A 23,357-nucleotide genomic window follows, 5' to 3' on the forward strand; every position below is an offset into this window, starting at 1 on the left:
TTCTTCCCTAAGTACAACCAGAAGTACCTTCTAACAAAAACACACACAGCTTTGAATTGCAGCATGGGACAGATTTATGGAATACGGAAGACATTAAAGTATTCACTTTCTCTCTGAAAATAAAGAGCACAGACTCATAAACAATGCCTGAAAGGCATTTCAGCAGCTTAATCCACGCAGGACATGTTTTGCTTTTTGAGACAATCAGGAACTGTTGGGTACAGGAAGCCATAAACAACAAGAATTTGGCTTAAGAGGGAGAACAAAATAAATGTTTTTTATAGAGATCACTTAACATTTTTTGAAGGGGTTTATTTATGTGTGACAAGGTCTACAAGACACAACTTGTACATAAGCAGCAGCTCTTACAATACATCTAATATTGATTGACTTCTTACAACAGTGGCACCAAGCAGGACCAGTCTGTCAGCATTTCCATCAATAACTACATTTGCTGGGCTTAATAATTCCCTTTTTCCAATTTTCTCCAGACAGAGAAAACCACTTAGCTGGTTCTCAGCATTCAAACTCAGCCAAGAGCTTTTCTTTAAGTTCCATCACACTTGAAGCTAGAGTTTTGGAAAGTGGGTTTCCTGAGGAAGGCTCAGGCTTTTAAGTCTAAGAGACAAAAGAGTCATGATAGAAAAACCACCCACAGAATTCTGTAACTTAACAAATATGCCACATACAAAATTCACTGAGTTAATACAGTCTAAAATAGAATAAAACACACAATACCATGGGTGATGGAAGAAAGATATTCTCTTAGGGAAAAATTACTAATCAACAGGTATCTTAGAAAGTACAATTATGATCTGATAATCCTACTAAAGTAAAACAATTTATGCATATGGCACAGATTTTTTTGCCAAGGAGTAGTATCTGAAAAAGTCCAGGTTTCAGAAATGAAGGATTAGAGACTTCTATGTAACCTGTTTGGAGACTTCTGTGTAACCAAAGCAAGATTCTGAATTCTTTATTCACCCCATCAATAAAATTAACCAAACTTTCTAAGTTATTTATGTTTAAAGACTTTGAATTTCTCATATACGTAACAGTAAATAAGTACTACTGCTATAGTCCTTTCTTCCGACTACAAAAGAGGCCCTGTACAATATACGTAAGTACATCCCAAACAATGAAACTCAGCACAAATATCCTACACAAATAGAGAACACATATCCCATGCCACTAAAACTGTAAGATCTTAGTTTCTTCCCCAGCTTTCACTTCTGTGTTTTTCTTACTCAAGAGCATTTTATGAATAGTCCGAAAAGAAATAATCGCTTGGAATGTTTTCCCTCAGATGTTCAGAAATATATAATTTGTTAACTACTGGGGCACTATACACAACCTACCATTTTATTCAATACTGCTGGCTATACAGCCTTCTTTTATTATATTTTCTTTAGTGAAAACTACTTCTATGATGGCAGATTGAGCATGCACTGAGCTAAACTCCTTCCTCAAAACTCCACTAAAATAAAACTGAACAGCCTTTTTTTTAAAAGGCACAAATGTACAAAAATCAAAGAGTACAGAAGAACAAACAGCAACAAAATGCTGGAAGCTGGAAAGTAGAGGGCCCAGTTGGTAACCAGACAAAGTAAGTAATGGGGAAAACCAAGTGGCAGCCTGACTTGCACCATATCAGTAGCACTAGGTATCTCTGGAAGGGAGAGTAGAAAATGAAGCTTGAATAGGCTTAGTTGAAAGTATGCTTAAGAAGCAATTAGACTCTCAGATTCCCCTTTCTAAATTCATCTGGGCACCACCTATCCTTCCCTCATCACAGCAAAAGGCTAGAAAGTCTCTGGACTGGGGAATAGCTGTCACAATTGAGAACATAAGAATCATTCTGAAAATGGGAGATTAAGCATGAGAGTTTACTTACTAAATGTTGAGATCCCCAATCTTTTCCTCCCACTTAGACTCCTTAAAATGCTGGCAAGCAAGAAGGATTCTAGAAGCTCCTACTTGGGATAATTTGACCAGCCGCCCCCCCCAAAAAAAAAAATCACCAAAAGATACTGACAAAGGAAGTTTCTCCCCAGAGAAATTGTCCATCCAGATCACCCTACAGGTGGGGGGAACAGAAGAGGGAACAACTTCAATGGGAGTTGGAGTTAAGTGGCTATGTAAGTATGCTTTGTCTTGGATCTACTAGAAACTCACATTTATTGCTGAGTATGTATAGAAACAGGGTCCAGACTTCTCATTGCTATTGATTATTGTCTTATTTTAAGATCCCCCAGAGACAAGCTTTTCAGTCCAAGGAATTTATCTGGGAGAAGACACCGGGAAGGATTAGTAGGGACATGAAGAAGTGAGACAATGAAAAGAAAGAAGCCAATAAAGGGTCTATTATCAAGCAAGTTAGGTCAACTGAAACTTAATTCCGTGGAGTACTCACATATAGTATAGAATACTTACCTCAGAAGTATTCTATACCATCCTCCCACCTGATGGTCAAGGGAGCTGACGTATTTACACACCAATTTCCATCAGTTATTGATTGAGGGCTACTGGGACCAGGGACATTGGGGTGGGAGGAGTGGCATTAATTCCCTGTCTCTGGCATCCAAAGAAAACCCTTAGGCAAAGAAATGCAGGTGCTGAAACTGGAGGTTCAGTAGGCACACACTGAAAGCGTAAGGTCTAAAGGGATATAAACAGGGCACAACTGTATTTGCTACATCCATCATGATAACTGAGCTTATTTGTGTCACTATCTTATCCAATGTAAAACACTGTCTCTTGGAAGTTCACTCTTGAATCCTTTTCTTAACTGTCTTTTAGAAAGCTAATAACTTAGTAGTAAGTGACAGGGGTCCCAAAATTATCAAGCACTTTTACAAAATTATCTAGTCAAAGCTGTACATTATTTTGGTTAATGATACTAACCTCATCACTCTGTATGGTAATCATTAACCACCCCTACTTCACCAACGAGAAAATGAGTCTAAATCAACAATGTGATACATTAGGTCGAAAAGTAAATTAAGGTGAAATTTAAGGTCCAAATTTAAATTAAGGTCCAAAAGTAAATTAAGGTGAAATTAAAAGTTAAACTCATGGCACCCATTTTATTTTATTTTTTTAACATCTTTATTGGGGTATAATTGCTTTACAATGGTGTGTTAGTTTCTGCTTTATAACAAAGTGAATCAGTTATACATATACATATGTTCCCATATCTCTTCCCTCTTGCGTCTCCCTCCCACCCTCCCTATCCCACCCCTCCAGGCGGTCACAAAGCACCGAGCTGATCTCCCTGTGCCATGCGGCTGCTTCCCACTAGCTATCTACCTTACGTTTGTTAGTGTATATATGTCCATGCTTCTCTCTCATATGGCACCCATTTTAAACTTTCAAAACATACTGCCTGCTAACTTTCACATTCACATTATGCCAATTCCCAGCTCTAAGAATTTTAGCCCAGAGCAGCTAGCTGGCCAGAAAGGTCCATTACTTTATTTCACAATTAAGTAACAAAAACTAAAAAGTACACCTGGCTGCAACATTAAAACTCTGAAAGGTAAAGGGGCGGGTGGGGAGGGGTTGTGGGGCTGGGGCCTCGCTTCCCCTCCTCCCCCCTCCCCTGGTCCCCTATCCCTGGGGCCGTTTGTTAAAAAAGAATAATAAAAGGATTAAAAAAATAAAAAAAATAAATAAATAAAAAAAATTCTGAAAGGTAAATGCAACCTGAATGTCCCCTAAGCCCATTAACTGAAGTATCCTACTAGGCTATTCTAAAGATATTATATCTCTAAACCCAATGGCTCAAAAACTTCACTTATCAAAGTGGGAACTTCAGTTGCCACTCATACTCTCACTCACAGTCCACTTTGTAGGAGTCTCTCTATTCTTTATAGAAATGCCTTCTCTTTTAATATCTAGTTTGTTTAAAGATGGGTACCTCACAGTAGAAGAACTGGGAATCCTAATGATATAATCTTAAAGTTTCATATCCTAAGGTATACAACTGCTTGGCTCTAGAGCAAGGTTAGGAAGAAGACTAGGTCAGAATGGTTGGATCAATGCTCCTTTCTAATATTCAGGTCCTGTACCAAAGTCTGGCTCACTGTGCCAGGATCCTTATGCACATGCTTGTTTCTCCTAGGGGCTCCAATGTCTCTCCTTGCAATCTGATCACCTTATCCCAGTTTAAGTATGCACAATTGTGCACATGTGGTCCATAATGTACCAGACAAATAGGGGACATAGCTAGGTGCTGCTTAAGTGTCCCTGAGATTTCTGGGACAGTCTTAAACAGACTGTCTGCCCAAAACACATATAAGACATCCAAGGGAATATTGCCTAACTTCTCATTCTAGCTCTGACTCTGCCAAGACAACCTGTTATACAAGTTTGAAATCTTCGCGCCAGGGGGGCAGAGGTGGTTTATTAAAACCCAGGAATTAAACCTTCAATTCAAATCAGTTTATTATCAAGTTCTATAGCCAGCCTGCCCAGATAAGTTGCTTTTCCCCACAGCCTAAGGCAGAGAAGGAAAAAACACTGACCTACTTCACAAAAATAGCCAACAGTAACCTCTAAACAGATGTTTCATATCATCAGTAAACTTTTCATCATTTGAGTACCATCTGGGTACATGATAGCCAAGAAGAGCAACATTATAATTAACTAATGACAAGTTAACAAATGGCTTTCTTCATATCCCCATGCATATTCCAATAATTTCATTTCCATGAGACAAGAAATAAAGAGGAGTATCTTATTTTCTAAATTAAACTAACCTAATCATTCCTTTATTCCCAAGTTGCCTCAATAGTTTTATTAGTTGATCATACATCAATTCATCTTCCCTGAAAAGGTTCTCAAGGGATTCTTTCTTTTGAGCCTTTTGACAATACCTAATATAAGTCCTTGTACTTAATGGTCACACAAAAAATGTCAATGACTACTACTGATTTGTTGACTGAAGTTAGGCACAGCTTGTTGATGAACACTAGTAACAAATCATGAATCAGTCTTTTTAATCAATTTGACATCTTTGTGTATACTGTATTAGCCTGAGTTTCTTAATATAGAGCCTGTTATACCTACTTAGTTTTTATCCATTTTTCATAAAGTACAAAGTTTCTTATGCTAAAAATTTCTGGTGTGTTTAGAGCTCATTCCTTGTGGCATGACAATACAGAGAAAGCTGCTAACAAGGGCATGCCAGGCACTCAATCAACTTAAATTCTACTTTCGTGGGTTAAATTGTGTCCCCCCCAAAATACATGTTGAAGTCCTAACTGCCAACCTGTAAATATGATCTTATTTGGAAAGTGTCTCTTTGCAGACATAATCAAGTTAAGATGAGACCATCAGGGTGGGCCTTAATCTAATATGACTGGTGTCCTTATAAGAAAAGGAAAAGGGACACAGACACACAGGGAGAATGCCATGTGATGAAGGATGCAGAAACTGGAGTTATACTGCCACAAGCCAAGGAATGCCGAGGATTTCTGGCAACTACCAAAAACTAGGAGAGGCATGAAACAGACTCTCTAAGGCCCCAAGAAGGAATTAACCAACCCTGCCCACACCTTGATTTCAGATGTCTGGCCTCCAGAACTGTGAGAGAATGAATTTCTGGTTTTTTTAAAGCCACCTTATTTGTGTTACTTTGTTACAACAGCCCTAGGAAACTAATACACCTACCTTAAGAAATTTAACTATAAACTGAGGGATCACACTAAAAAGAAAAAAAAAAATTAACACACAATACAGTTTAGCTATAAAACTTATAGAAAAACTATGATGAATATGCAGTTAAATGTACAGAGCTCTAAAAAGAATGTCAATTGATAATATGTTATAAATAACTTTTATTCTATTTCTGATTAACATTTCAGACAACTTTAAAATGCAAGGGTAAAGATAAACAAAATTTTAACAGGAATGCTTGCAAAAAGAAAATATAAACTAGCAAGGCTTCCTAGGGATAAATACAAATGTTCTAGAGCTTCTGAGAAGCATTTCTAGATATGAGTCCTCTGGGATCCAAAGAATCCCTTAGTTCCCACAGAAGGAGGGTCAGTAAACTTGCTCCTAAATAGCCAGATAGTAAATAGTTTAGGCTTTGCAGGCCATACAGTGGCTACTGCAACTATTCAACTTTGCCTTGGCAACACAAAAGTAGGCAACATGTAAACAAATTAGCAAGGCTGTGTTCCAATTAAGCTCTACTTAAAAAAACAGGTGGTTCACCCATATGCTGTAGTTCCAACCCTTGCTACAGAGTAATGGTTTTTAATTGTCCTGGAAACAGACACATAGTTGTAATGAGTCGACTTGGCTAGGCCAAACTACATGTCCCCCAGTTGCCCTCCCTATGTGTTTCTAGTTAAGGTGAGGCACAAAAGATATTCCTGTGCAAGATGTAGGGAGTGGAAAGGGAGCAGCAGCCATTTTGTAGCTCCCACATGTTACACTTATCTGCTAGTTAAGCTTGGCACAGGACAGCAGCCAAACCTGCCAGTTACTCCACTTTCCCCCCGAACTGCCTTCGGCTCCTCCTAGGCCAGGTGTGTTTAGCTCCAAGATGAAGGGCACCATTTCTCCTGCAGTATATGCAGATCATCAAAATCAAAAGCAGCCAGAATTAATGGGTTTCAGTCCATTCTCCTGGGTTCCAGCTCGTACCTGTGAGTTCCAGCTCGTCTTTGCTCTCCCCTATTTTATATCTTCTTTCCCTTCCTGACTACCTTCCCTTTGGATTTCAAACTCCAGCATCAGACACAAAGATAACAGCTCTGCTTAGGGACTGATTTATGCAATTGTGGGAACTGGGTAAGTACTCTCCTAGTGGTTCTACTCCTCTGACTAAACCTGGACTGATACATAGACGGCTTTGAGAGGATATGAAAGTTAGGAACCAAGATAATGCACATACACACACAAGGACAAAATATTGAAGGCACTTCAAGGGGTTCAACAAATCCATCTCAAAAACCCTATTACAGAGTAGAAAAGTAAAAACTGCAAGTATCAACCAAAAGACGGACTGGTTTGAAACTTTTCAGCCCTGAAATAAAATAGTACAACATAAACGTGTCTACCAATCATCTAAAAACTACAACAAAAAGAGGAAATACATCCAAATCCACTTTTCACCTAATATATAAATTTATAATGCATAAGAACTTCTTTAAAGTTTCAAGTACTTCTTTTTTAAAAATTGGATATTATTATTTGGTGACCTGCTGTTGTATTTGGCTTTACACTAGCCAAAGGTACTATGAAAAACACGGACAAATACAAAATTTTATACCAATTTACTTAAAAATAGCTGCTTATAGTCAGAATCTGGGCTACTGAAGAAGCAGAAGCATTAAGTGCTGCCCCCCAAAGATAGCCTAAACTCTAACAAGATAATGAGTTTTGGCTGATGTGAAGAGGCAATGAATCTTGAAAATACAAAATTTAATTTTTAAGTAGCTATAGAACACTAAAGGACAGAACACCTTATCCAATCTCAAAATAAACAGCTAAACCTTCCCCCTTCCCCGCTTGATTTCTCAGCATAGCAAATATCACTATTTGACAAACTAAACTGACTTGTTTTTAATACACACTCAATAGGTATTTATTGACTGAAATAATAAATGAAGTGTAAAGCTATTAATCTTGACATTATACAATTGTGGGAACTGGGTAAGCACTCGATATTAATCTTGACTTCTTTAAAACTATTCAAATTCTGAGATATTTCTAAATAAGGATAATCTTTGACACATAAAATAGTGAAATGAATGTGTTATATAAGGAGAATACTATGTGATTACTAACAAGTTCCATATTCCTTTTCTATTATTCTTCCTTCTGTTTTACAACTCTGACTACACAAAGAAGTGTGTAGAATCTTCCTCTTCTGTTTTCATAGAATTCTTTATCAATTAAGATTACTTTACATAAAATGAACCTTCCATTTAGTAACTGACCCAGTGAAACTCTAAGATGATCCTTGGAAAGAAATGGCATTCACTAAGATTGGTGGCTAACTACATTCCAGTTGCATTTTTCTCCCTGTGCAAAATATGCTACAAAAGCCCAGGAGAGGAAGTTAAGTGGAATCTTAGGTTTCACACTTCTTTTACATGAAGTCAATACTAATATCCTCAGGGCAAATCCTATTTGACCCTACCAAAACTCTAGCAAAGAGAAAAACAGATTATCAATCTCCCAACCCCAAACCACTCAAATAAAAGTTCTGTGGAAAATATCCTTTAGAAATAAGTATCTTCATGACTGAAACAGTGAGCTTTAATACCAGAGGAAAACAAAGAAACTGTATGAAATTCAACAAAAGCTCCAAAATAGTAGGCAAACAGCCAGCATTTTCTTTCTGTTCCCTGCATATTCTCCACCCTTGTTTCAAAAGAGTACAAAGGAGGAGAAGCATGAGGAGGAGGGGAGGACAAAATTTAACAAAGAAATAGGATACATGATAGAAAACACTTAAAAGCAAAACAGATCTGATGGTCTCACCTGGAAAACTGAAATATATCCATATGTATAGTGTTTGCTTTTTTTGTGTTTGTTTTTTATATAGAGTTTATAAAAGCAAGTTCTGAACAATAAAATGTATTTGTTTTCCCAACCCAGGATCTGCTCTACACAGTGCTTTTCTTTGCCTGTGAAGTTGTTCAACTTATGCTTCCCCAACTCAAATATAACCTGGGTGATAACAAAGTTCTATACTAAGTCCCCAAAGCCATCTTTTGGGCCATTCTGAGAAACAAAAGGATACTGCAAAGGATCAAACAATTCTTCATTCTCTAGAGCAGGGAATGAATGTGATGAAATACATCAATGTCTAGCGGGGTTATTTAAATCCATAAATCGATATAATTGTGGCTACTTTTTGTTGATATTTCATACCCACTCCACCTTTTGTAATCCCTAATATTTGTTCCCTCTGATTCACCCATGAATTAGAAGCCTGACTGATCTCTTTATTCACCCTCCTCTTTCTACCGATTTCTTCAATTCTTTCTCCTTCTTCGTTTTTTATTCCTGCATGTGTGCCACTTACCCTTCTTACTCCCCTAAATTCCTTACCTTTTCCTAACAAAATGTCTAAATCTCTTGAAAGAACTGATGGTCTCTCTATCCTAACTCATAAAAGTAGGGCAAGATGTCTAAGGAAATGTGACCTGAGATACTAATGTTGTTTATGTTCCCTCTGGGGAAGTGCTGATCTACACATAAGATAAAAATACATACTTCTTTTTAGAAAGAAATCCTGAGGAGATCTTGAACCTAAAAACCTCTGGACACAAACTTACCTGCTTTGTAAAAGTTTGCTTCCTTCAACAATGACATTCATAAATCTCATCCCAAAGACCCATAAATCTAGCTTCAGAAGGGAGATAGTTCTTCCACCTCTGTCTTTAGTCCAAGTTAGGTTTTTAATAAATGTTCAATGGGAATGGCGAAGTGAAGGACATGGTAATATGAACTATTATTTCCATGTGGATTTTGCTGTTGTTGTTTAAAGGAGAAGGAAAATAAAAAGGCTTTCGTTCCTGTTAAAATGCCATAGGAACAAAGAAGTTACTAAAGAATCCTGGATGCTCCACAGGCTGTGTATGTATTCGTGCCCAGAGTCACCTTTCCTTCTGCGGGCTTACATATTGCTGAGATAGAATTCAGCCCTTCCATTTGTAGCAAGACATTTCTCTGTATGTCATTTGGCAGATGCAGTTGTGGGGCTCTGCCAATTCACCCTGGAGCCCTCTATTTTAATCAGTATCACATAAAGTTTAACACATGCTTTGAAATGTGCACCAGATCCAAAGCTTTGCCTGGGGACGGGGGTGGGGGTGCTTGCTGCAAAAACACATACCATCCCAGCCGCTACTCCACAAGCAATTATCTTTCACCTTTGGCTGAACCAGGAGAACTGTCAACACCAGCACACTGCCAACCAGAAGAGAGGTTATGGGGTCAAAGCAGGAAAGAAGGTTGAATGCTTTAGGTTCAGCTTGGCTATTTGTTAATCCTGCTGGCTGCATGGAAGAAGCACTCTCCACAGTCACCAAGACACAGAAAAGCACACTATAAGAGAAGTAGCTGTGAGTACACCAGAATTTTAACAACGCTTTTCAAGCAGTAAACTCTTTAGTAAAAGCACAAAACTCCAGCAGTACAATAGGACAATCATGTATCAAAAGCTAAAGAACTCACATCAGCAAACTCTCATATATCAGGAAACTTCAACTGTGAACTGAGTTTTGTAGAAACAAAGGATTAAAACAAACCTCATATATTAGACATAAACACTTGTTTTCATCTCCTATCTAAACGTAAGTTTAAAATATTCAATATATTAAAATATTATTAAAGTTTCTTTGAATATGGAAGCCAAAGGAAAGTTACCACTGATGATTAAACAAAAAAGACAATTACTAAAACAGAGATGGAAGGCCATTATCTCCCCAAGTTCCTCATACAAACCCCCAAAACACACACATACTGTTGATAAGATCTTCCCCAAATGCCAACTACAAAATATATGAATATTCTACCTCTTCCACAAGTACAATTAATCTCTTATAACCAGAATAACAGCGACATTTTATCCCATGTGCCATCTATGATCCATTTGTGAAAGATGGCCTAGATCACTGCTGGCTGAGCCCACTGAGAAGGACTCTACCTTAGTCTAGTACCATGGCAAGACTGCCATGCTGAATCACTGATTTCTATCAGAGTGGACACTAACAGGCACAGATTTGTGGCACATAACTGTTCCACATCAGTTAGACTGATCGTCTCCAGAGTGGGGCGGTGTCTACCTGGAAGGTTATGCAAGAACAATACATTAGTACTTATATTTGTTTTCATCTTAAAAAAACAAAGAAACTAAGTTACTAATACTTGATTTAAGAAATGACACTGACACCCTCACTCTCTGACAAAGAGTCAAGTACCAGATATGGAATTCACAATATATATACTGAGGAAAAACAGTGCAGAGTGGTTGATAGTAATACCCTCATTTGTTGATTTTCTTTCAGTTTATTGTGATGTGTTGCAGACTACATGTGCTCAGTTAAATAAAATTAGATTATACTATCTAGTTTTAGTTAAACTTGTAGAAAATGGGCAAATGGTTTTAATGTTTCCCTAGATATACACTGTGGTTTGAAATAATACTAAAAAATAGGGTTAACACCTGTCTTCATCCTGGTGTGGTAAGACCATTATAATATTGGTCCCCAAGAATCAAGCCTCCCTGTGTGCATGCCCCTTAGCAATGTGACTCCGCTGCTTCTATGAAGAGGTAAAGACCATTTCTCCATGCTCTTCAATCTGGACTGGCTTTGTTACTTGCTTTTGGCTAGCAGAAGGTGATGGACATTGCCAAATTCTGGACTCTGGGTCCTAAGAGGCCCAGCAGCTTCAGCTCTCTTTCTCTGTCTGAGCCCATGCTATGAGGAATGCTATGAGGAAGACCACCATGCTATGAGGAAGCTCAGTTTAGCCTACTATGGGGTGAGAGTTCAGGTACAGAACCAAGACAACAGCTGGCACCAACTGTCAGCTAACCACATGAGTGACTTCAAGGTGAGGACAGCAGACAAATGCATGGAATCATAAGAAAAAATACATCAGGGAATTCCCCGGTGGTCCAGTGGTTAGGATTCCACGCCTTCACTGCCAAGGGCGCGAGTTCAATCCCTGGTTGGGGAACTAAGATCCTACAAGCCACATGGCACAGCCAAAAAAAAAAAAAAAAGCCGAGAATTAACATGAACAAACCTCTTTTTTAAGCCTCAGCTATGCCACTCAATAAATATTTTTTAAAAAGAAAAAATATATCAATATTATCTTTAAGCCATTAAGTTTTGAGGTAGTTTGTTAAGAGCAATTGATAGCTGATACACCTGGTAAGAGCCCCCTGTCAAATATATCATGTGGCAAATATAAGGATGATCAAAGCAGATCTGACCGAAAATAACACCCCAAATTTGAAATATAAAAATGACTATTTGAAAGGGGAATTTAAATGCATTATTAACAATGACTCTCTCCCTAAATATACATCCTGCCCAGAGACAGTAGCTAATAAGAGTAGTACATATGTATACCACTTATAATAAATAACATATACATATATAAGGTATATATGCACAAAAATGTTTTACTGAAGGCAGTCCATAATCAAAAAAGTTTAGAACCATATGTGTATTACTACTGAAATTAATATACATATATAATTTTTAAATACAAATATACAGCTACTGGGTATAAATGTTCAATTTCGTTTGAAGATAAGGGTGTCAAATTTTTTGGAAAAGTTTCAGTGAGCTGTCATGCTCTAGTACATGTAGTAAAAGTTGAAAAAAGAGCCTCATCAAGCTATTTAGTCCACCTCTATTTCCAGACATTACAAGCTCCAAACTACCCCAGGAAGTAAGAATCTCCATGGTTCTAATATTCTGCTTTTACTAATACAATGCATTTTTACTTTACAATATTATGAATCCTCCCCCCATCCCACAATATTTTACTTACTATGCTACTTACTACACTTAGATTACCACCCAACTATCAAATTCCTTAGCATCGCAGATTTCTATCTTGGATGAACAGTGATATCTTTCAATAAGACAGGAAATATGGAAGAAAAGCATTGGATGGTTTGGTGACAGGGAGAGGGATTACAGTGGTAAAGTCAATGAAAGGGAGACCTGAGCATGTCAACTGTAAAGTGGAAGGAGTCAGTGAAAGGGAAAGGTTGAAGAAAAAAGGAAGGAAGAGAAAGATGGAACATTTGACAGAACAAAGAAATAAGACTGAGCACAAGTGGAAGAAACAGTCTTAAACAGGAGGAATAGCCTCTTCCTCTGAAACTGGAATTGAAGCAATAAAGAATGGTGGAAACATATAATTAAGCAGTAAGAGTACTGAAAGCCAAGCAAATTTCTGCTTAAAAGTCCTGTTTCTCTAGGACATCGGTTAAGGTACAGAAAAAAGGAGTATTTTCTCTATGAAGAAAAAGGTGAATCTTCACCGAAGTATTATAAAATGCCTTTTTATGTCTACTGAATATGACCAATTTTAAGTGTAAGTCATACTGAATATGCCATTTTAAGTTTACTCATATTATGCTATCACTAGCTATTTCAAGTTAAAATTTATTTTCATTGTTATTTTGCCCTTCTCTATTTCTTCTGTAGTACCTATACAACAGAAGTAAGAAGAAAAAAGAAGTAACAAAAGCACAGGAGAAATCACAGGCAAACCAAAGTTTGGAAATACAACCTTATCCAACTTTCACAGTATACAATATAGGTCAACGTATTCTCAGACACCTATCTACTATCTAAACTGGGCAAGTCAGAAAAATTTACCAACATCTTGAATCTACCTGTCAGTGTGTTAGTAAAAATAGCATCCATTTTCACTAATGATGTAAAATTGAACTGTGAGACTGTTATAATTTTATTCAAGCTTTTCCACTATGTATTCTTCACAAACCATGATGAAACTAGAAAAGGAGCATCTCAGAATACACTACTGAATCTAATACTCATACTGGATCTTAACAGTCCAGATGGCTCCCACAAGGATACATTTCACAGAGTACTCAAATCCTCTGACATTTTATGAAAAATTTGTGTCCACACAATAATTTTTCTGAGGAGAGGGTTCATGACTTTCATTGGATTCTCAAAAGGTTTACGTCCCTAAAATGTTTAAGAACTACTGCTATAGATATCTCTCCTCTCCACTGTTAAAAGACCAACTCTGCTTTAAAGACTTACCAAGAAAGACAAACATAACACATGCCCAGATAGACCACAGCCTCTTCATCAGGGCAGCTAAGAGATTCATATGTTTAACAAACTGAGGAGAGCTGAAGTCATTCTGTTGGAAAGTAGGCCGTACTATTTTTTGACATTTGCTTGTTTTCTTATATGGGAAGTAAGGGAAAGGTACAAATTAATAACAGACTTCAGCCTAAGTCAAAAAATAAGATTATAGTACCGAAAAAAAAGATACTCCTTATCCTTAAATTCTTTGACACCAGAATAAAATCACCATACTCAAGGGCACAACCCTCAAAAGAAGATTAAGACCACCACGGTTCAAGCCAGCAAGTAATTACACTAAAAACAAAACCTAAGGTAAAAATATAGCTTTCTATTTGTCTTGTTAGTTACAAAGACTACAAAAATACACACACACACACACACACACACACACACAGACTAGAAATACTTTCAGAGAATAAGGGCTACTCCAGTTGTTGCTTCTGAACAAATTTCTCAAGGAAACTAAAGAAGAGAAAAACCTATCTATAAAATTCAAGAACTACAATCTATTTCTTATTAAATTAAAAGGCTATTGTGTGAATTCCGGTTTTGCTTTTCGCCTTTTTTTCTTCCCTGGAAAGAGATCGCAAGTTCCTCAACACATATATAAAAGATTTTATTTGTTCAGTCAGTACTGGAGCACAAATCATAAGCTTTTAATTCACTGGTTACAGGGTTTCAGTTTTAGAAGATGAAAAAGTCCTGAAGATGGATGGTGGTGATGATTGTACAACAGTGTGAATGTACTGATTAATGCCACAAAACCGTACGTTTTAAAATGATTTAAGAAGGTAAATTTTATGTTATGAATATTTTACCAAGAAAAAATAGCACTGGTATACAGAAGTGAGAAAGTTTCACTGGAGGAGAATCAAGATAAAATTATACCTAAGTGAAAAAGTTTCAGCTGGTTCTTCAAAGATAATTTGCAACTCGAGATATCAAAATTGAACATAACAGTTACAGGTTTCATCAGCAAATTAAGAGCCTAAGAAGACCAGGAAAATATTAAAACTCTTACAATATCCATGGAAATTCTCTGTCCTTAAATGCATAAGTGCCCTGCCAAAGGAAAAAAAAGTGTATGTATGTATAATATAACAAAAATTTGCTGAATGCCTAGTTTGTACAAAGCAGTGTGCTAGGTTCTATGCGAACAATAAGATGAAGCCAATTCAGACATATGCCCTCGAGAAAATGCCAGTAAATGATTATCATCTTAGTTCCACTTCCTGAACTCTATCCTAGCTATAGGTTCCCCTCCTCCAAACAAGTGTCCCAGATCCCTTTTATTACCTAGTATTCTACAAGTGAGTCCTCTGTGATTTATGGTGGTGTGCCACAGAACACATCTTAAGCACTGGCATTGCAAGACTTTAAAAATAAGGGCTCTTAAATTCCCTACTTCCTTCCCAATCTCATTAACATCTCAACTGGTATAGGGTAATCATCTCCCCTGACAGCCCACCCTGATTTGTAAAACAGAATTTTCTCAATTTTAAAAATTTCCAAATACTTAAACATTTATATAAAGATCCATTATCACTGTTCTGTTTTAATAGCTAACCACACTAGAGGCCTCAATGGTTGGCTGACTTCTGAGTTTAAGCAAACACACACATGCAAGTAGGCACTACAGCATGACAAGGCCTTTTCTTTCCCCCCAGACAACTGCCCCAATCTGCAGAGCATTTTCTCCTCTGCATGCACACACAAAGTAATAATTGAAAGCTGTTCTAAATCTGCTGTAGATGTGCAATTAGAAAATTATGTCAGGAAGGTAAAGTAGCCTGAACTTGTCAACAAAACAACTTTTTTGCAAGCTTTCAAAACAAATAAAATGTAGTCGGTTGAAAACTTCCGGCTCACAGTATAAACTCTTGCCACTGCTTTGTTCAATAGCCTCTCACAAAGAACAAAGAACAAAAGAGTCTGTGAGTGAAAAATTCACCTCTAATGATCTAACCACTTCCCATACTTCCCAGTCCAGAGTTTTATTCCCTAGCCATCTTGGTGCAGGCATTTATCCATTCACCTCCTAATGAAGACAGAAAGAATTCATCCCAGTACAGTCAGGTTCGGAGGTCATAAAGCCTCTAAAGCTTAGAATCACATAGACCTAAAAAAGCAGCAACTTAGGTGGTCATCTGTCACTATTCAATTGCAAAAATTTAATTTTTCTGCATTTTTAGTTTGGGGTTCATTTCTCTGTTGAGATCCTAAACAAGAGGGAATAAGAGAAGTGTCACATTCTCAATCAGTGAGATAATAATTAGCAATAATTAATTAACTGAAGTTTCTGGTAGTCCTCATTACCTGTTCAATATGCTTCCCAACCTATACTTTTGATAAACTTCATGACCAATGGCCAAGGGGTTAGGAATAGAGAGATGGTTTGACTACAAAGGGGTAGCACAAAGGAATTTGGGGAGGTGATGGAATTGTTCTGTTTGTGGTGGTGTTTACGTGAATCTATGCATGTTTAAAAAGTTATGGACACCAAAAAAAAGATATATTGTATGTAAATATTTTTAATTTTGAAGCTACTCTAGGGTTACTTGCTAAAACTTTTTAGCAGGGAGATCTAGTAGGATGTGAGAAAATAGATTCCTCTTGTTCTAGAACATCCTTAGGTCCACATCTCTGGCCCTCCTGAATATATTTGAATATTTCTTTTTCTTCCTTTCTTTTTATTTCCTCACATACCAGTTCCCTTACCATTATTTTGATGGAGTTTTTTTGCTCAGTAAAGAAAACATCTGGCAGAGGACAAGAATAAAGCACTCACTGAGAGCACAACAATCCTAGGAATTCTCAACTGGATTTCTCCAGGGCCAGTAAGAACTATCCCCCAGGTCAAAGGGCACACCACGGGGATTCGGGGAGGGCTCTAAATCCAAACCTCAAACTTGGCTCCACTACACTCTGCACACGTGGCAGGCATCTAGAATTGTCAAAAGGGAAGTACAGCATACCAGTAAACTGACTTGTTCATACCAAGAAGTATCAGCACAGGAGATGAGAAAATACACTGAGCTCAGAGTATAGCTCAATCTAGTAACTGAGAAACACGATCACCACATGCATAGTGAAGTTACTTCAAGAGACTGTAGAAAGACTAAGAACCCAAAATACAATTTCCATCAACAAAATAAAGATATCCATTTAAGTCTCACTAATTTCTAAGGTCTGAATTGCCCATTTAAGCAGATGTAAGGTTTGGTTTCTCACTGACATTAAAGCAATTATTGCAATATAGTACAAAAAACAAAACAAACAAAAACCCTGCATTTCTTAACACTGAAGCCTGAAAAAAATAAGGAAAACCTTCAGGTTAAAAAAAATTTTTTTCCCTCTAAAAGTAGTGGCTCATGCTTTCCCAAATCAGTTTGTTTAAAACTACTTATGAAAAAAATGTAGTTGCAATCATTTAATAAGAAGATGGAGAGGCAGAAAGACAGCTGGTATTAAGCTATCAATACCCAAGCTACCCCAACTGAAGACTAATTGCCTGATAAAATCACATAGATCTCAAAACAAAAAAATCCAAAAATGCCATATTTATTAAGTGCCTACTGTGTGTCTAAGTACTTTACATACATGATCTTATTAGACACATTAATAAAAGAGGAAAATAAGGCTTAGATTAAGTGTTTTGCCCATTATAAGTGAGAAGTTTCAACCCAGCGTTCTTGACTCCAAACCTATGCTCTTTAATACTGAAGACACTACAAAAGAAATTTTCTACAAGAAAGACTTGACTAGGAATGGATATGAGCTAATTTTCTCTAAAAATTATTACAAAGAGAGTTGACTGCTGCTCTGTATTCTCTATTATCACTATAACTGCATGACAAAGATAAGGTAAGGCACCACCTCTCCTAGTCTGCAATTAGTGCAAGCCAAGTTGATAATAAGTAAATGCCTATGGTCCTTGAGAGAGTCAGCAATGGATCCAGTCTCCTTTCTCCCATTTAAGGGTCTACATTCTAAGACCACTATCTCGAAGTGTTCTTATAACCAATATAGTCAAACTCAACCTTTTTAAAGTAAAAGTAGCTTTGATTGGTGCTAATACCTCTTTGATTATAACATTTTATAACTCATAATTCTCCTACTTATAAAACGTTACAGTAATTTTTATAGTCAATTACATGAGACCAATTTTCTTGGGTATTAATGATCCCTGCTAGCCCAATGAAAGCATTAAAAAATAAAAGACAGTTGAAATGACCAAATGACCAGATCTCTATGAGATCTATTTTATAAAATGATATTAAACAGATCTAAACTTGGGGTAAAGAAGCACGAAATGTGAGAAAGCATTCGCCAAATTTAAGATGCAGTTCAAACAGTAGAATAAATTACTATCTGTAGGCAGGGCCCAAGGATTAATCACATTTAAGTAAAAATATGCAAGACTTAACAACCATTTTAAAACATGTCTTTAGTGTCCTTGTTTGCTTTGTACATTCACTGTGTTAATATAAGATTAGATATTAGAATCTAATTAGAATTAATAGTGAAAGCATATCAGAACATCAAGAAAATCTGAGATCTGGGAAGAACCAGAACTGATGAGTTCTTATCCTTGAATTTAAACCCTTTAAAAATGTCAAACTTGGAACTGTTCTTTAGACCAAAGAACCATTATCCACACAGCTAAACATACACATAATAGAGAGCAAATACCACGATTCTCAAACTTTATTATGGTTTCAGATCTTATATCATGGTTGACTTTTTAAAATAAAGATTCTCAGTTGGGGTGGTCAGCATGTAAGGCTGCTCAAGATGAAGCTGAATTCTCAGGTCTTACAAGCAGGATTTCTAGAACTAAGAGAGAGGCAAACAGAGAAAGAGAAAGAGAGAGAGAAAAAAAAAAAAGAGAGAGAAATAGAGAAAAAATAAGAGAAGAAAAAGGAAAGGAAATGGAGAGGGGGACCCCAACCATATAAAGAGATGCAAGTAAAAGAGAAGCAAGCCTTTGTTTTAAAATATCTATTCCATATTTCAATCATGCAGTTGTTATATCTGACTTGAGAAAACATCATCCATACACAAGCAGAGTAAGATAGTACGCTCCTCGAAAAGGCGGAGGAGTGGCGGCTGCCCGAGCTGCGCACCACAACGCGCTCCTTCCCGCTCCCCCACGCCGGCACCGGCCCACTGACCCACTCATCTCACCGACTGTAGAAAACGGTGAAAGAAACCACTTATGATGTTTTGGGGGTCAAACCCAATGCCACCCAAGAAGAACTGAAAAAGGCTTACAGGAAACTGGCCTTGAAGTACCACCCTGATAAGAATCCAAATGCAGGAGAGAAGTTTAAACAGATTTCTTAAGCTTTCGAAGTGCTCTCTGATGCAAAGGGAATTATATGACAAAGGAGGAGAACAGGCAATTAAAGAAGGTGGAGCAGGTGGTGGTTTGGGCTCCCCCATGGACATCTTTGATATGTTTTTTGGAGGAAGAGGCAGGATGCAAAGAGAAAGGAGAGGTAAAAATGTTGTGCATCAACTCACAGTAACCTTAGAAGATTTATGGTGCAAAAAGAAAACTAGATCTGCAAAAGAATGTGATTTGTGACAAATGTGAAGGCCGAGATGCTAAGAAAGGAGCAGTAAAGTGCTGTCTCAATTGCCGAGGTACTGGAATGCAAATAAGAATTCATCAAATAGGACCTGGAATGGTCCAGCAAATTCAGTCTGTCTGCATGGAGTGCCAGGGCCATGGGGAGCAGATCAGTCCTAAAGATAGATGTAAAAGCTGCAATGGAGGGAAGGTAGTTTGAGAGAAGAAAATTCTAGAAGTTCACATTAACAAAGGCATGAAAGATGACCAGAAGATAACATTCCACGGTGAAGGAGACACCAAGAACCAGGACTGGAGCCAGGAGATATTATCATCATTTTAGATCAGGAGGACCATGCTGTTTTTACTCGACGAGGAGAAGACCTTCTCATGTGTATGGACATACAGCTGGTTGAGGCATTGTGTGGCTTCCAAAAGCCAATATCTACTCTTGACAACCGCACCACAGTCATCACTTCTCATCCAGGTCAGACTGTCGAGTGTGGAGATATCAAGTGTGTGCTAAATGAAGGCATGCCAATTTATCGTAGACCACATTAAAAGGGTCGCATCATCAATGAATTTAAGGTAAACTTTCCTGAGAATGGCTTTCTCTCCCCTGATAAACTCTCTTTGCTGGAAAAACTCCAACCTGAGAGGAAGGAAGTGGAAGAGACTGATGAAATGGACCAGGCAGAACTAGTGGACTTTGATCCAAATCAGGAAAGACAGTGCCACTACAATGGAGAAGCATATGAGGATGATGAACATCATCCTCAGGGTGGTGTTCAGTGTCAGACCTCCTAATGGGGCCAGTGAATAACACTCACTGCTGGCATTTTATTTGCAGTAGTGATTGAGTGAAGAACTATAATCATAATATGCTCACTACTTGCTATTGTTTGTTTTAATATTCAACTATAGTAGTGTTTTAAAAGTTAAATGAAGAATAAACTCAAATATAAAAGCGCTGACTTTGCCCTGTATGTATGATGACTTCAGTGTGCAAGATAAGTTGAATACTTGTAAAAACTACTTTAAAAAATTTCCCCTAGCATTTGTTAGGCCATACTTTGTAACTGATTTCAGCTATGTACATGGAATAGCTTAGACTGAAATGCCAGGTATATGTATTGACTTCAGTGTATGACCCTTAATTGTTCAGCTATGAAGTTAAAACTGGATTTAACTGGCAGTCAGAGAATTTGTAGAGAAGTGTTGGTCTGTACAGTGGTATTAAGTGGGATTCATTGTGATGCCTCTGCCTTTATTCTATTGCCTCAACTGTTACTTGAAGATGGCATGCTATATAATTTAATTTAGCCTGTGGTATCAGTGATAGAAATGATACCTTTCTAAAGAAGGGGTTTATCATATAACATGCTGCTTCTTGAGGGCTTGCATTTGTTGAACTGCATTCCCTTCTGCTGGGCCATCTTTTTTTAATATATCTAGTTATTGGTCCTGGTTACTTTTTTTTTTTTCCTTCTCTTTGGACCACAGTAAGCCTTAAGAGTAGTGACTTCTGGAGCAGGGTAACTTAGAGGCTGGAGTGATAAGACCTTTACATGAAGAAGTAACTTGCATGTATGAGTTAGGAAGGTGTTTTGCAGGTATATTACAGGCTTACTTTAAACCATTTAACTTATGCTCCAAAGAAACTGTAATTTAATGTTGGTAGTATAGCAAACTATGAATAGCTTTAATTGTATGTTTAAAGTCATATTCTCACAAGCTTAAATCTGGATATCAGAATTAAGCAATTCTTGAAATGTATGAATGTCTCCTTAATATACTGATTACAAAGCAAAAAAAAAGAAAGAATACTAGTTCGTTCAGACCTGTAGTGAGAGATCACTACCTATTAAACATAAACTTTAATAGTTCATTCCAATGAGATGAAAATACATCTTGCTTCCATTCATCATTTAGAAAGGCAGAGAGAGGCTGTGTCTGAACAGATCTAAACTTCATCTGATAATGGGAATTCCCTGGTGGTCCAGTGGTTAGGACTCCGTGCTTCTACTGCCAAGGGCCCGGGCAAGCTGCGCTGTGCGGCCAAAAATAAATAAGCAAATAAATAAAGGCTTGGGGCTTCCCTGGTGGTGCAGTGGTTAAGAATCTGCCTGCCAATACAGGGGACACGGGTTCAAGCCCTGGTCTAGGAAGATCCCACATGCCACGGAACAACTAAGCCCATGCGCCGCAACTACTGAGCCTGCGCTCTAGAGCCCGCAAACCACAACTGCTGAGCCCACGCACCACAACTACTGAAGCCCACATGCCTGGAGCCCTGCTCCGCAACTAGAGAAGCCACCGCAATGAGAAGCCCGCTCACCCCAACTAGAGAAAGCCCGCGCGCAGCAACAAAGACCCAACGCAACCAAAAATAAATAAATAAATAAAATTTGAAAATAAAGGCTTTTTAAAAAATAATAATAAACTTAATCTGATAATAAAGACAATAAAGTGGTTGTTCTTGGCCCCCTGTACAGTAATATTTAACAGCACTTAGGCTGTATATTTACATATTATATTTAAGGCATCATTTTAAATAACCTTTCATATCATTGCATATTTCAGAGGCTAAATTATATAATAAAAACACAAACAGGTAGCATCTTATTTATGTCAATAAGATCAATTCATTTCCACCTGATAAGTTAGATTGAAAGTGCTGGTCTCAAGTTCAAGTCAAAAGTGAGTTCAGGGGGCTTCCCTGGTGGCGCGGTGGTTGAGAGTCCGCCTGCCGATGCAGGGGACGCAGGTTTGTGCCCCGGTCTGGGAAGATCCCACATGCCACGGAGCGGCTGGGCCCGTGAGCCATGGCCGCTGAGCCTGCGCGGCCGGAGCCTGTGCTCCGCAACGGGAGAGGCCACAACAGTGAGAGGCCTGCATACCGCAAAAAAAAAAAAAAAAAAAGTTGAGTTCAGTGACCTGAATTTCATTTCCACATTAGTGTGGTACAATTTTTCATGATACTTGGAGGCTGCAGGAAATCCCAGGAATATTGTAACGGAATGAAGTTCAGTTATTGTACGAACTACCGAAGAAAAACTTCATAGTGTAGGTCATTTTCCTTTATTGTAAATTTAACAGAAAGTTAACACTGGCTCTCTCCCACAAAACTCTGAGGCCAAGTCAAATTATATGTAAGCTAGCCTATCAGCACTACTTTCCTTCACTGCTCTTTTAACTCCCTCTTTCCCCATCTTCTCCTGCAGCAGCACAGGGACTACTCACTCACCAGAACACATGCCCAAGTATGAAATGAGTGTGAACCTGCAACAGTGGCAGGGGTGAGGTAGTGTGACATTTTGCAACCAAAGGAAGGTATTGAAGAACTCATATTCTCTTCTGAACAATGGTAAATATTTAACTTAAGAATTCAAGGCAAGGGAAAGAGAACATTCTGGTTATCACAAATTTGCAACCTTTATCATCACTTTCAAGATTTTTATATTATTTTTTTTAATTTGCTTTGTTGCCTATTAAATCAAATTTATCTGTTCACTTCTTTAATAAGGCACACAATACAACAGAGATTTGAATGGACCTCAGTTTAAGTTACAACTAACAAATAATTCCTTTCCCACCTTGTTACAGCTATGAATCTGAAGACTGGAGACTCCTCAATTACCCACATAAAACAGAAAAGAAAATCAATAATGCCATAGATAGGTATAAATAGTCCCTTAAATAAGGGAACGCTTCCTCTGTACCCTGAGAGTTGGAACATTTACTACCTCATATCCAGTCCACCAACAAATCCCATGTTATACACATACACCTAATCTGACTTAAGTTTCTTTTCTTTTTGTGTGTGTTCAATATATCTTCCCTAAGTTATACATGCAAAACTATGCATAGTTAAGTTATACATAAAGAGTTTATTATGAGAAACAACCGTTTCCTCCTCTCCTCTTTCTCCCCAAATCCTG

General features: G+C 37.7%; 1 protein-coding gene and 1 pseudogene across 3 annotated transcripts in view; one reads left to right on the forward strand and one right to left on the reverse strand.

Moving 5' to 3' along the window:
- The window catches only part of EXOC6B (exocyst complex component 6B), a 711,196-nt gene that overhangs the window by 571,762 nt on the left and 116,077 nt on the right, over nt 1-23,357 (reverse strand). The gene's annotated exons all lie outside the window — the stretch shown is intronic.
- LOC309833784 (dnaJ homolog subfamily A member 1-like) lies at nt 19,499-20,223 on the forward strand (annotated as a pseudogene). The gene has a single exon. The product of its transcript is annotated as a dnaJ homolog subfamily A member 1-like (transcript).

This window comes from Grampus griseus (assembly GCF_964374135.1).
Source record: "Grampus griseus genome assembly, chromosome: 15".
NCBI classification, from domain to species: Eukaryota; Metazoa; Chordata; class Mammalia; order Artiodactyla; family Delphinidae; genus Grampus; species Grampus griseus.